The following is a 13,541-nucleotide window of genomic DNA, read 5'->3' as shown; positions in this document are numbered from 1 at the left end:
TTTTTGCAGTGTTCCCTTCTCTCCCTTCCCACCTCTGGTAACCAACAAAGAAAATTTCCTCCCATATATAAACCTTTCCTTGACTTTTTACAATAGTAATCTAAACAATATTTCTCCTTCTGTGATTGACTTATTTCACTCAGCACAATGTCATCCAAGTTCATATACTTCATGTGGTGGATTTCATTGGGTTTTGGTTGTAGAAGTTCCTGTTGGTTTCCTGTAAGCAGCAGTGCCAAGTAAGAAGCAGGGAGCTTTGGGCCTATTCAGTCCTGGGTTTGAATCGTGATTCTCTAACTTGCTAACTCAATTTCCTCATTTGCAAAACAGAGATCATGATATTTACCTCCCAAAATTGTGGGGAGGTTAGAAATAGTATAAATTCAGTACTTGGTATATAATGTTGTTAGTTGTTGTTGTTAGGTGCCATCAAGTTGGCTCTGACTCAGAGGCCCTGTGCACAACAGAATGAAACACTGCCTCCTGGCCCTACGACAGCCTCACAATCTTTGCTATACATGAGCCCACTGTTGCTGTCACTGTGTCTGTCTCATTGAGAGCCTTCCCCTTTTTTGCTGACCCTCCACTTTACCAAGCATGATATCCTTCTCCAGAGAATAATCCCTTCTGACAACATAACCAAAGGAGGGGAGATGAAGTCTGGCCATTCCTGCTCCCAAGGAGCATTCCGGCAGCACCTCTTACAGATTTGTTTGTTCTTCTGGCAGTCCATGGTTCTTTCAGTATTCTTTACCAATACCACAACTCAAAAGGATCAACTCTCCTTCAGTCTTCCTTATTCATTGTCCAGCTCTCACATGCATATGACCAAACCAAACCAAACTCACTGCCGTTGTGTCGACCTGACTTATAGCGACCCCTCCTTGGGTTTCCGAGGCAATATCTCTATGGAAGTAGATTGCCCAATCTTCCTTCTGAGGAGTGGCTGGTGGGTTTGAACCACTAGCCTTCTGGTTAGCAATCAAATGTCTTAGGTACTATGAGAGATCCTACATGCATATGAGGTGACTGAAAATAGTCTTCAAGGAGACATCTTTGCTCTTCAGCACTTTAAAGAGGTCTTTTGCAGCAAATTTCCCCAGTGCAATATATCATCTGATTTCTTCACTGCTGCTTCCACTGGTGCTGATTGTGGAACCAAGTAAATATGAAATCTTTGACAACTTCAATCTTTTCTCCAATTATTGTGATGCTGCTTCTTGGTCCAGTTGTGAGGATTTTTGTTGTCTTTACGTTGAGGTGTAATCTATACTGTGACTATAGTCTTTAATTTCATCACTTTATAGTCTTTAATATCTTCACTTTCAGCAAGCAAGGTTGTGTTTCTAATATAGCAGGTTGTTAATGAGTCTTCCTCCAATCCTGATGCCACGTTCTTCTTCATATAGTCCAGTTTCTCGGTTTATATGCTCAGCATACAGATTGAGTAAGTATGGTGAGTGACCATCAGTGAAAATGAAAAGATCTACGCTAGGAGCTAGAGCTAGAGCTAAATTGAACATGGTCTGTATTTTGAAGAAATTAATAGTAGATTAGAATGCCTATGGAAGCACTTAATGACAAACAGAAGATTGTACCAATTAAAGGATTATCATATTAAGAAGTAAGCCTTGAGCTATAATTTAGATGCTGAGAAGACAATTAATATTTACTGATCACCATTCAGTTTTCAGAACAATCTTGCTGATTTGATTGCTGGATCAAGTATGGTGCATTCAGTTTTAAAAAACAGAAACCCAACTAAAACTGATTTAGACAAGAAGAAAAATGTATTATGTTGCTTAAACATATGTCCAGAGATGGGACATACTAGGGTTGGTGACTTCATTAGCACAACAGCTACAGGATCCCATCTTTCTGTCCTCTCATCTTCAGCATTTGGCCTACATCCTTTTTGGCAGCAAGATAGCAACATATCATCCTCACATAAATTCAAAAGCTGGAGTAAAAGGAATATGGTTGATCTCTTTTGCTACAACCTTTGAAAAAGTTAGGGAAAATGTCCTAAATGATAAGCCCTCCATAACCCAACCCCATTTCCACTTCTATCTCATTAGCCAGAATGATGTTATATGCCCATTCCTAAAGCAACCTCTTGCAATGGGAAAAGATTTACACTTGCCTCCCAGGACTAGGGAAGTCTCTGGTGGTACAGTGGTTAAGCACTCAGCTGCTAACTGAAACATCAGTGGTTCAAACCTACTAGCAGATCTGTGGGAGAAAGATGATGCAGTCTGCTTCCATAAAGATTTACAGCCTTGGAAACCCCATGTGGCAGTTCTATTCTGTCCCGTAGGGTCACTAGGAGTTGGAATTGACTTGAAGGCAATGAGTTTTTATTATTATTATTTTTACTAGGAGTAGGAAAGAGCCCATTTCTTCTGTACCACTGGACAACCTGATACCTTGTTGTTAGAAAATATGAAAGGTTTGAATTGGGCTAGTGGATGAAGAGGAAGCTATTGGCTAGACAATCAACAGTGTCTGCCATAATTATTCTTATCCCCTTCTAAAGATAGCGGCACTGAAGCTCAGAAAGGTGGAGCTGACCAACATCACACAGCTAGTACATTATCAAGCAAGGATTTCAACCAGATCTTGATGGCTCTGATTTGCTTGTTTAACTACAGATAGACCTGACTCAGCCCTTTATTATGACCTTACATAGTATCTGTGGCTCTTGAGTAAAGGAGATAGGGCAGTGGCCATAATCTCTCCAAATCTTGTCTGTCACTGAGAAATTGATGTAGCAAAAGTCTTTACCTATTAGAGTTCATATTAACTGAGATTTTATTTGCTGCCCTGGCATAGTATCCTTTTAGAGTATCATATTAACTGAGATTTTATTTGCTGCCCCAGCATAGTACAAAGCACCAAATCTTGTATGACTCCAGAGGGAGCACTATTCACCTAGAATACAAGGTGAATTATCTCCCTAGAGATCCACTATAGATAGTATCACTCTAACAAAGAGGCACAGGCAACTGACCTCTAGAACAAGGAATGGAGAATTCTTGAACTCAAGTACTGTAACCCAGGCACATCTTAACTCAATGCCACAACAAATAGGTGAAGGAAAGCCAAGTATTTTCCAAGTCTAAGAGTAAAGACCTTTATAGAAACCAAACCAAACTCACTGCCATTGAGTTGATTCTCACTCACTCTTAGCAACCCCTGCACCCCACCCCAGGTTTCCAAGGATGTAAATATTTATGAAAACAGACTGCCTCACCTTTCTTCCAAGGAATGGCTGGTGGGTTGAAACTGCCAATCTTTGGCTAGCAGACTTTCATATAGCCATCTCTAATTCCCACAAAACCCCTAATATGATAAAGAATTCTTATTTTTGCTTGTTTTTCCTGGAGAGAGTTACTATAGTAAGGCTTTATTCTAAGGAGGAAACAGAATTTCCTGATTTCTTTGTTGGAAGAGATAGTTAATACTCCTTCCCAGGGGCTCATTGTGTCCCTTGTGTTCTAAGTGTGCAGACCTCAGCATGATATAATAGGTACTGTATTTCAAAGTCAGAAGACCTGGGTTCAAGTCTCACTCTGCTTGTAGCTAACAGTATCAGCCAGGACAGTCAATTCTCTTTTTTTCTACATCCACATTTATCTGAAAAACGGGGTAATGAGGCAGTATCCTTGGTCCCTAAGGTACTTTCTAGTTCTGACATTCTCTAAGCCACAGTCTCTACTATTCCTGGCTGTAATTTGGACCTCATTAGCAATCTAAACCCTCAGGTCTGATAAATGGGTCTGCTGCTGTTTACTCATAACCTGGTTTCCACAACCATCCTGGATTCTGCAAAAAGGAGGTGAAAGAAAGGCACCGTGATGTCATAGAAAGTGCCTTGGACACAGAGTAAGGGACATCTAGTTCTAACTCTGTCCTGGATGAGTCATTTCCACTCATTGGTTCTCAGCTTCTTTATCTGTTAAGTGGGGTTTTACAGAGGATGATGTGGAAGGTTCTAACAGATGCCATCAGCTGCTACTGTTTCTTTACATGTGATTGAAAATTATATTCTTAAAATGCATCCCTTCCTCTTTTAGAATAAAAATGAAGCCCCAGGTTTGAATTCTGAAGAGAAAAGGGATACAGAGTAGGAACAAAAAAACCTGAGTCAGAAAAGCCTACAAATCAGTCAAATTCTTGAAAATGAAAAATTGAGGGCTACTAGAGGGAAATCAGATAAAAAGGCAAGCATCTGGAAATTCCCAAGATATGACAAATAAATGATCCTTAATGTCTGTCCTGTTTTGGGTAGGAATTTCAATTACCTTAGTTAGCAATGCATACTAGAAGGACTCAAAAAATAGTTAACTGATTAACTTTACCATAATGACTAGGCAAGGAACTAGCTGATTATCAATGGTTCCATGTAATTCTAATATCCTATACTTTTATGATAAACTTTGTACACAAAGGAACTCTGCAGAGGCAATGAAGCAATGCAAGGTCATGTGCATAATGGTTGAAAGCATAAGCTGTGGAGTAAGATAAACCTGTTGGCATTTCAACTCTAGCATTTACTGTGGGACCTCAGGCAAGTTACTTAATCTCTCAGGGACTCTGTCTGCTCATCTGTAAAATGGGAAGAATAATAATAGGTGCTGTATAAGTTTGTTTCACAAATATTTGCTGAGCAACTAGTATGTATCAGTGAGATACAAGAAATTAAGCCAACAGTCAAGACCCTGCCCTCATGGAGTTTACATTCTATTTAGGAGAGAGGGAAAATTAACAAATAAGCAAATAAATAACCAAGAAAGTGACAGATAGCCATAAATGCTATGAATAAAATAAAATAGGGATGCAACAGTTAATGGGCTCAGTTACTAAATGAAAGGTTGAAGGTTTGAGTCCACCTATCGATGCCCAGGGAGCTCTGGTGACAGAGTGCCTAAGGCACTTGACTGCTAACCAGAAGGCTGGCGGTTCAAATCCACCAGCCACTCCTCAAAAGGAAGCTTGGGCAATCTACTTCCATAGAGATACCACCTCGGAAACCCGACGAGGGGTTGCTATGAGTTGAATCACCTTGACAGCAGTGAGTCTGGTGTTTGGTTTGAGAGATGCCCAGGAAGAAAGGCCTAGTGATCTTCTCCCCACCCACCTCAAAAAAAAAAAAAAAAAAGCCACCACTGAAAATCCTATGGAGAACGTTAGTTCTACTTCGATACACATGGGGTTTTCATGAGTTCAAATTAACTCCATAGCAACTGCTGGTGGTGGCAGAAGGAATAACTGAAGGGAAAGACGAGATATGAGTGTTCAGGAGAGGCCTCTCAGAGGAGTGGAATTTGTCAGGAATAAGCAGCCATGGGAAGATCAAGGAGAACAACATTCTAAGCAGGGGGAATAACAAAGACCCTCTAGTAGGAACTGGCTGGGTGTATTTTAGAAGCAGTGAGAATTTCAGTGTAGCTGGAGTGTGGTAAGTTAGGCAGAGAGTTTGAAGGGCCGGATGGAGGAGAGATGGGGCCAGATCTTACAGGACTTTGTAGGCCTGACACATTTTATCCCAACAGCAATGAAAAACCACTGACAGGTTTTAAGCAGCAGAGGAACATGATCTATGGAAGCTGGTCTTAAAAATATTACCTTGTTTGTTTTCTGGAAAATAGATTGTTGGTGAGCAATAATGGAAGCAGTGAAACAAGTTAGGGGATAGTTGTCCATGAGAACTGATGGTAACCGGGCAGTTTGCGGCAGTAGAGATGGAGAGAAGTAATTCAAGTGCAGGGTATGTGTGGATTAAATGAAATGATCTATGAAAAATATTTATCACAGTGCCTGACAGAAGAAGATTAAATGTTTGCTATATACATATGGAATCTCTGGGTGGTAGAACTGGTTAATGCACCTGGAGGATTTAACCCAGTCAGAGGCTACTTGGAAGAAAGGCCTGGTGATTCACTTCCCCAAAACCAACCATTGAAAACAATATGGAGCACAGCTCTACTTTGACATATATGTGGTTGCCATTAATTAGAATTGACTTGACTAGTAAATAAATAATATGACCTGTTGTAGCAGTATAGGCAAAGAGGATAGGCAATTACTTGGGTCATAGAGTAGGTAAATGAACTGGTTCAACCACTCAGTATTTATTGTCACTTGGGCAAATCACATTCAGTGTCTCAGTTTCCCCGCACATAAAATGAGGACAAGACCAGATGAACTCTAAGGGACCTTCAAGTGCTAATGTTCTATGAATTTTTTTTTTTTTCAAATTGAATAAATCAGTCAGGGTTTGATCAGAGAAGCAGAGTCACCATGAGTGAGGCAGAATAAAGAATGTATTATAGACATTTGACATTATATCACTTCTGGTGCTGAAGTCACTACAGATCAGCCAGGTCTGAAATCCAGAAGGAAAGTTGGGCATGAAATTAGAGAATTCAAGTGCAATTGAAACCCACAGGGATAAACTAGACCCTGCATCTGTATCTAATAACCTCTAACCTTCATGATACAGATGACCTGCAGAAGCTAAAGCCCTTAGCCACAGACCTACCCAGACATCTGGACCAGAACTTGAAGAAGCTAAAGGAAGAGATCCCTCAGGAGTAAGAGGAGATGCCAGTCCTGGTGCTGCCCCATGCCAACAGGTGTCAGTGACAACGTACATGAACTGCTACAGCACTTGGCATCCAACGGTGACTTTTGGGGTACAAAAAATGTTGCTTCACTTTCACCTCCCCAGTCCTGTGCCAATTTCTCCATGGCCAACACTAATCTGGAGCTACAAATGGAAGGAGATTCTAGAGAACATAGTTCCAAACCAAAAAGCCAAACCTACTGCCAGTGAGTAGATTCCAACTTACAGTGACCCTATGGGACAGAGTAGCACTGCTCTATTGGGTTTCCAAGCTGTAAATCTTTATGGAAGCAGACTTGCCTCATCTTTCTCCTATGGCTGGTGTGGTAGTTAAAGTTATGCGACAGCATGGCTGAACCTGGTTTTGAGTGGCTGAGCAGATGGAAGTAGTATTTGGAAGTAGTATTCCCCATGATGAGACTGGTAACCAACTCCATGATGGAATCTACTGTGAGAAGCTGAGTAGCTATCTTAGGGATGTGGTCTGCTTTCAGTATATAAGGGGAAGCTTTAGGAATGGTCTGCAGCTTTTTGGCATTCTTGGACCCTGCATGTAACTGAGTCTTCAGTAACAGCCTGCCATGCCCTGCTGATCTTGGGACTGTCTCTGGACTTGAATTGGTGGCCTGCCATATTGTTTGGTAGTACTGGGTCTGTGCTCTTTCACTTGTCAACCTTGGGTTTGTCAGCCTTAGCAGCCAGCAGCTGCCTGAGTGAAGAAAGTCTCCAGCTTCAGTGGGCTGGGAGCAAGAGGCAGAGCTAAAGCCCAAGATCAAGGGGCTTTCACCCAGCCCCTAGAGCCTGGCACTTTGAACTCAGACTTCTAGCTTCCAAAACTGTTGGAAAATAAACTCCTGTTTGTTAAAGCCATGCCATTTGTGGTATATTCCTGTTAGAGCACCACTAGGTAACCAAAACATCTGGTGAGTGTGAACAGCCAACCTTTTGGTTAGCATCCAAATGTTTTAACCACTGTGCCACCAGAGCTCCTAATATAGTTCCAGTTTATCTAAATTGACATGGTACAAAGCTACCAGAGCCCGCTCCTTGTCAACTTGGCATTCATAAACACTTCTTTTAACCATCCTTAACTTCTAAATATGGAATCCCTGGGTGGTGCAAATAGTTAAGTGCTTGGCTATTAACCAACAGTTTGGTGGTTTAAATCTACCCACAGGTGCCTCAGAAGAAAAGTCTGGAGATCTTCCAAAAAATCATAGCCATTGGAAACTCTACGAAGTATAGTTCTACTCTGAAATATACAGGGTTGCCATGAGTCAGAATTGACTTGACTGTAACTGATTTTTTTTTTTTAACTTCCAAATAAATAACAAAACCATGCTTCCACTCACCATGCACAGCTGTGGCTCATGCAACTGAAAACATGCTATCCTTTTTCCCAAAAGAGGCTACAAAGTCCTTTTATCCATCTTTCCAAAAAACAAAAACCAAATTCACTGCCATCAAGTCCAACTCATAGTGACCCCCATCGGGTTTTCAATGTTGTAAATCTTTACAGAAGCAGACTGTCTCATCTCTTTTCCAGGGAGCAGCTTGTGGATTTGAACCACTGATCTTTTCGTTAGCAGCCAAATGCCTTAACTACTACACCATCAGAATCCTTCTTTGTTGTTGTTCTTGTTGTTATGTGCCGTCGTCGAGTCAGACCCGACTCATAGCGACCCCTCCTTGGGTTTCCGAGGCAGTATCACTATGGAAGTAGATTCCTTCTGAGGAACCACCAGCCTTCTGATTAGCAGTCAAGGGCCTTAGGCGCTACACTACCAGAGCTTTACGTGATACTTATTCTTCTAGTTTAATCACACTTCCCTTTGATATCTTCTTATTTAAATTAATTCTATTCTAGTTACATATTGCTGAATAATTAACCTAAACCTATTAGCATAAAAAGCAAGCACCATGGATTTTGTGGGTCTGGGATTTGGGAAGAGCACAGCAAGGATGGTTCTTCTATGCTCCATAATGTGTGGACTGGGATTACTCAAACAGCTGGAGGCTACAACAGCTGGGGCCAGAGAAACCATGATGGCTTCCTCACTTACATTTCTGGTGCCTGGCATAGGATGACCGAAGAATGGTCTCATCAATGGGAGAGTCTACTTGTGGCCTCTCCTGCATGGTGGTCTCAGGGCAGCTGGACTACTTAAAAAACTACTCAGGACTCCAAGAGCAAGTTTTCCAGCAAAAAATGTGGAATCTGCATGATCTTTTATGATGTAAAAATGACTTCCAAAGTCTCCTACTTTCACTTACATCAGACTCTATTGGTTGAAGCAGTCATAAGTCCTCCTACATTTAATAGGAGGAAACATTGACTCTGCCTCTAGAAGTGTGTCAAATAATTTAAAGACCACATTTTAAAAATTACCACCTGGGCTTTTAGTCTAGTTCATGCTTATAAACAATAGGTGGCTAGTTGACCCTATGATCATCATTTAGCATCATTTTTATGCTCATTCATTTTTCATCTGTATCAACTGTTGAACTCTCAGCCTATGAGAATATTATCACAGATGCCTTATTTTCCATGCGTCCACAGTTCTCTTAGAAACTTACCCATCTCTCATAGCTAAACTCACATTCCACAAAATGACCAGTTATCAGTGACTCCTTGGCTCATAGTACCTTGGCTCGAGGCACCTTTTACCATCTGTCTTGTTGCATATATGATTCCTAATGGCTTCAGCTGGAAATGAGGTGAGTCGTGGACTAGCCAATCAAAATGATAAGAACATGTCTTGTGCTAATTCATAAAGTGGAGAAATACATATCCCTCTGAATCAAACAATGATTTTTGGACAATAGGTTTTTCCACTTTAAAAGATATATTTTAAAAAAAGATATAAGAATGAGTATGGTAAAATAAAAAAAGAGAAAAATGATTTGCAAAACATCCCAGTTGAGAAGAAAACTGAAAGCTGCGAACCTGGCTGACTTGTAGCAGTGGCTTGTAGTCTGGACTCCATCATCATTCTGGAACTAGTTAAGTTGTATTTTGGTAATCATTTTTATCCAGCCCTTACTGAAAAATTAGAGCACTTATTTTTCCTGACCCACAAAATCCTTCTATGGGTCAAGTAGCATTATTCCATTTAGTACAAGAGTACACTGGTCAACAAGACACAGACTCTAAACTCAGAGGGTAGTGAAAAAGACAAAAAGAAAATAAACTTATAATACAGGGCATTATACATTATGACAAGGAAAGTGTGGGGGCTAAGGAAGTTTGAGAAATGGCACTTAGTGACAAACAAGCTTGTTTCACTCATGTTCTCATGAGGTGTTAATTTCTCCCAATGAGACTGTAAGCTCCTTGAAGACAAGGACCACCTTTTATATGTCTGCATATCCTCCAGTACCCCGATCAGTGCCATGTCCACAGTAACTCACTACAAAATACCTGCTAACACCTTGATTGATAAACTGAAATGAAACAAGGCTGTAAAGGTACAAAGTGTGCTTGTATTATTTTTTTGTCTCCTGCAGAGGTTCTTGGCTGCTCATTTGTGAATTAAGCCATTACCACCAATAAATAAGCATGTCCTCTTATGCTACTAAGAAATATAGGTAGGAAGAACTATAGGGTTTTGTTTCCTTAACATGCAAGAACTATGTATGTGGTGAGTGGATTCTTCTCTGTTAGCTAGTGGTACAATGTAATATAAGTAGGGATTTGGCTTTGCCATTTACTAGATGTAACTTAATCTCTTGAAATTTCTGATTCCTCAACTTGGTGTTCCTCCTGCCTCACCCAGTGTACACATTATTGCTTTTTAACTAGTTTGGGTGTGGGGAAGGAAATAGCACCCAGACTATTTACAAACTGATGGGATCTGGCATGACCTCTCCCTATGCTTCTGTTGTTCCAAGTAAATTCCCAATCTCTATTTGGTATAGGAGGAGCTCTGGTGGCACAGTGCCTAAGGCACTTGACTGCTAACCAGAAGGCTGGCGGTTCAAGCCCACCAGCCACTCCTCAGAAAGAAAATGGGGCAATCTACTTCCGTAGTGATACCGCCTTGTACACCTAAGGAGGGGTCACTATGAGTTAGATTCAACTCAACTGGCAGTGAGGTTTTGAGTATTTGGCATGGGGTTTTAGTTCCAATTAATTTTTCCCTCAAAAACCAAACAAGCTAATAATGAACCACATCCCTGCATTTTTATTTATTTATTTATTTAAATCAAGATAGCTCTTTATGAGTTCTAAATGTTCTGTCCAGATTCAGAGAAGCTGCATTCTTCATGAGTGGTTGGAATAAGACTTCTCTTGGAAGCTACTGAATATGGATTAGTTGGATTGTTTCACAAGAAATAAAAAGCAGGCTCTGGGGTGACTACTTCAGCACTTAATTGGGTTAGCAAAAAAACTGCAAATGAGAGGTTTTCCTTAGGAGGGAAAGGATGTTTACAGTCCCCCCCACACCCCCCGCCAGGTGGTGGACTTTAACCTAAACGTTAGTCTTCCAATGCAGCCTTTAATTTAGGAATCATTATAAGAATGTATTAGAGCAGAAAATGTCAGGTTGAAAAATTAACACATGACAGGAGTTAATTAGAACCCAGGCTCTCATTAAATGCAAATGGAGAGCTCTCCAACTGCCCAAATAGTTTGCTGAAGTCATGTTTGTGGCAACTCTACAGTGGCTGCATCTTTCTACTCCAAGGGTAGAACGAGGGGACTGCCTAGACACTCAGTCCAGACCCACTCAAGGACCATGGGTTGCCTTTTAGGTTAACTATTCAGGTGTCCCTGTCTTCTCCTCCTCTCAGGAAATGTTCTGAAGGTCATGGGGGTGGATGTGCTTGTGCTTGAAACTCCCTCAGGGAAGTGTTTTCTGTAACAAAGACAAACATGCCATGCCTGTCACCAGGGGCAGATTGTCGACTGTGTAAACCACTCCGTGAGAGGGAGGCTGAGAGGCTCCAGCCCCTTCAGACTTAGCTCTACGTTTTGGTCTTTGTTTTCTTTCCACATTCAGACTGAAATGTGATTCCCCTGCCTTTCTTTTTTGGAAAATACCTGCAACTAGCTTCTTTCAGGGAAAGAAAAGCTGTTGACAGGAAACCCTTCTGATGGGGAAGGGCCTTCCTCCAGCATTCTCAGAGACAGTTGCTTCAAGCAAGCTGGGGCTGAGATACCAGGTCTAGGAATGAGATGTCCAGATCACAAAGGGTCCTCTTTAACTACAGATTAGGTTGGGTGTCGAGCAGTTTCCTCTAGCTGTACTGTGTATACCAACTTCAGGACCAGGCAGACATGCATCTGAGTCCTCCAACACTTACTAGCTGTCTATCTTGGGCAAACTGCTTAGCCCCTCAGAGCATTAGTTTTCTCAATCTGTTGTGAAAAATAAACAATGTATGTAGATAATGTAACACAGTATCTGACACAAAATAAAGGTTCTATATGAGTTGTTATTGATGTGGTAACAAATCACCCAACACTTACTGTGTTCCCTCAGTGTGCCAGGCCCTGTGTGGGAGATAGGTCCCCCTCGACCTCATGGTCTAATAAATCATGTACACTAATCTTCAGCACAATTCAAGCCTTCTTCTTCACCCCATAAATGCCCTACCAGAAGTGCCAATTACACACTAATTCCACTTTGTTGAGTAGCTCAGAATCCTGTAGTTCATCATTCTCCGAGTAGACGTCCAAACTCAGCTATCTCTAATTTCAATTTATCCACAAATCTCTATCTTTGCACTCATCACAATGAGTTATAGTTTCTGTTCATCTGTTCCCTTTTGTGAGGTCCTGGTCATGGAGGTCATTTTTATTCATCTCTGTAGCTCAAATATCTCATGTATTACTCAATAGTGGCACACAGGAGATACTTAACCCTACTGTTTGAGTATGCAGATTTCTAGCTCGGAAATTTTCTGCGAGAAATAATCTTGCCCCATCTTCAAAGGGCCTCCTTTGAGCCCTGGCTTAATTGATCCAGTCATTTTCTAATTATAACTTTGTTTTTTCATCTCTTTAAGGGGGCTAATAAGGCCTAGCTCTGGTGGCGTAATGCCTAAGGTATTTGACTGCTAACCAGAAGGCTGGTGGTTCAAACCCACCAGCCACTCCTCAGAAGGAAGGTTGGGCAATCTACTTCCCTAGTGATACCACCTCGGAAACCCAGAGAAGGGTCACTCTGAGTCAGATCTGACTTGACGGCAGTGAGTTTGGTTTGGTTTTTGATTTACCTTCACTGTGAGGTTTTGATGATGACCAGAGACAAAGCAGCTTCTATGTGCCCAACACAGCACTAGACACAAAGCCAAATACCAAAATAAGTTGACTCCATTCTTGCCCTCAATATAATCAAATCTAGTTGCCCACATAAGAAAACTAAAAATATAAGACAGAATATGAGCACTGTAAGTGGTACAGTGTTGGCGAAGAATACTGAAAGTATCATAGACTGACAAAAGAACTAACAAATCTGTCCTGGAAGAAGTACAGCCTGTTTTTTTTTTTTTTAAGTGGTATTGTGTTGGCAAAGTATACTGAAAGTATCATGGACTGACAATAGAACTAACAAATCTGTCCTGGAAGAAGTGCAGCCAGAATGCTCCTTGGAAGCAATAATGGCCAGACTTCATCTCAACCTACTTTGGTCATGTTGTCAAAAGGGACCATCCCTTAGAGAAGGATATCATGCTTGGTAAAGGGGAGGTGCAACAAAAAAGGGGAAAGCCCTCAACAAGATGGATTGACACAGTGGCTGCAACAATGGGCTCACATGTAGCAAGGATTGTGAGGCTGGCACAGGAACAGGCACTGTTTCGTTCTGCTGTACATAGGGTTGCTGTTTTGGTTACCTCTGTGCCACTCTGACAGGAATATACCACAAATGGGATGGCTTGAACAAACAGGAGTTTATTCTCTCACAGT

The sequence above is a fragment of the Orycteropus afer genome, unplaced genomic scaffold, assembly GCF_000298275.1.
Source record: "Orycteropus afer afer isolate SDZICR_OR568_19922 unplaced genomic scaffold, OryAfe1.0 scaffold00154, whole genome shotgun sequence".
NCBI lineage: Eukaryota > Metazoa > Chordata > Mammalia > Tubulidentata > Orycteropodidae > Orycteropus > Orycteropus afer.
The sequence above is the reverse complement of the archived record's forward strand: the minus strand, read 5'-3'. Positions refer to the sequence as shown.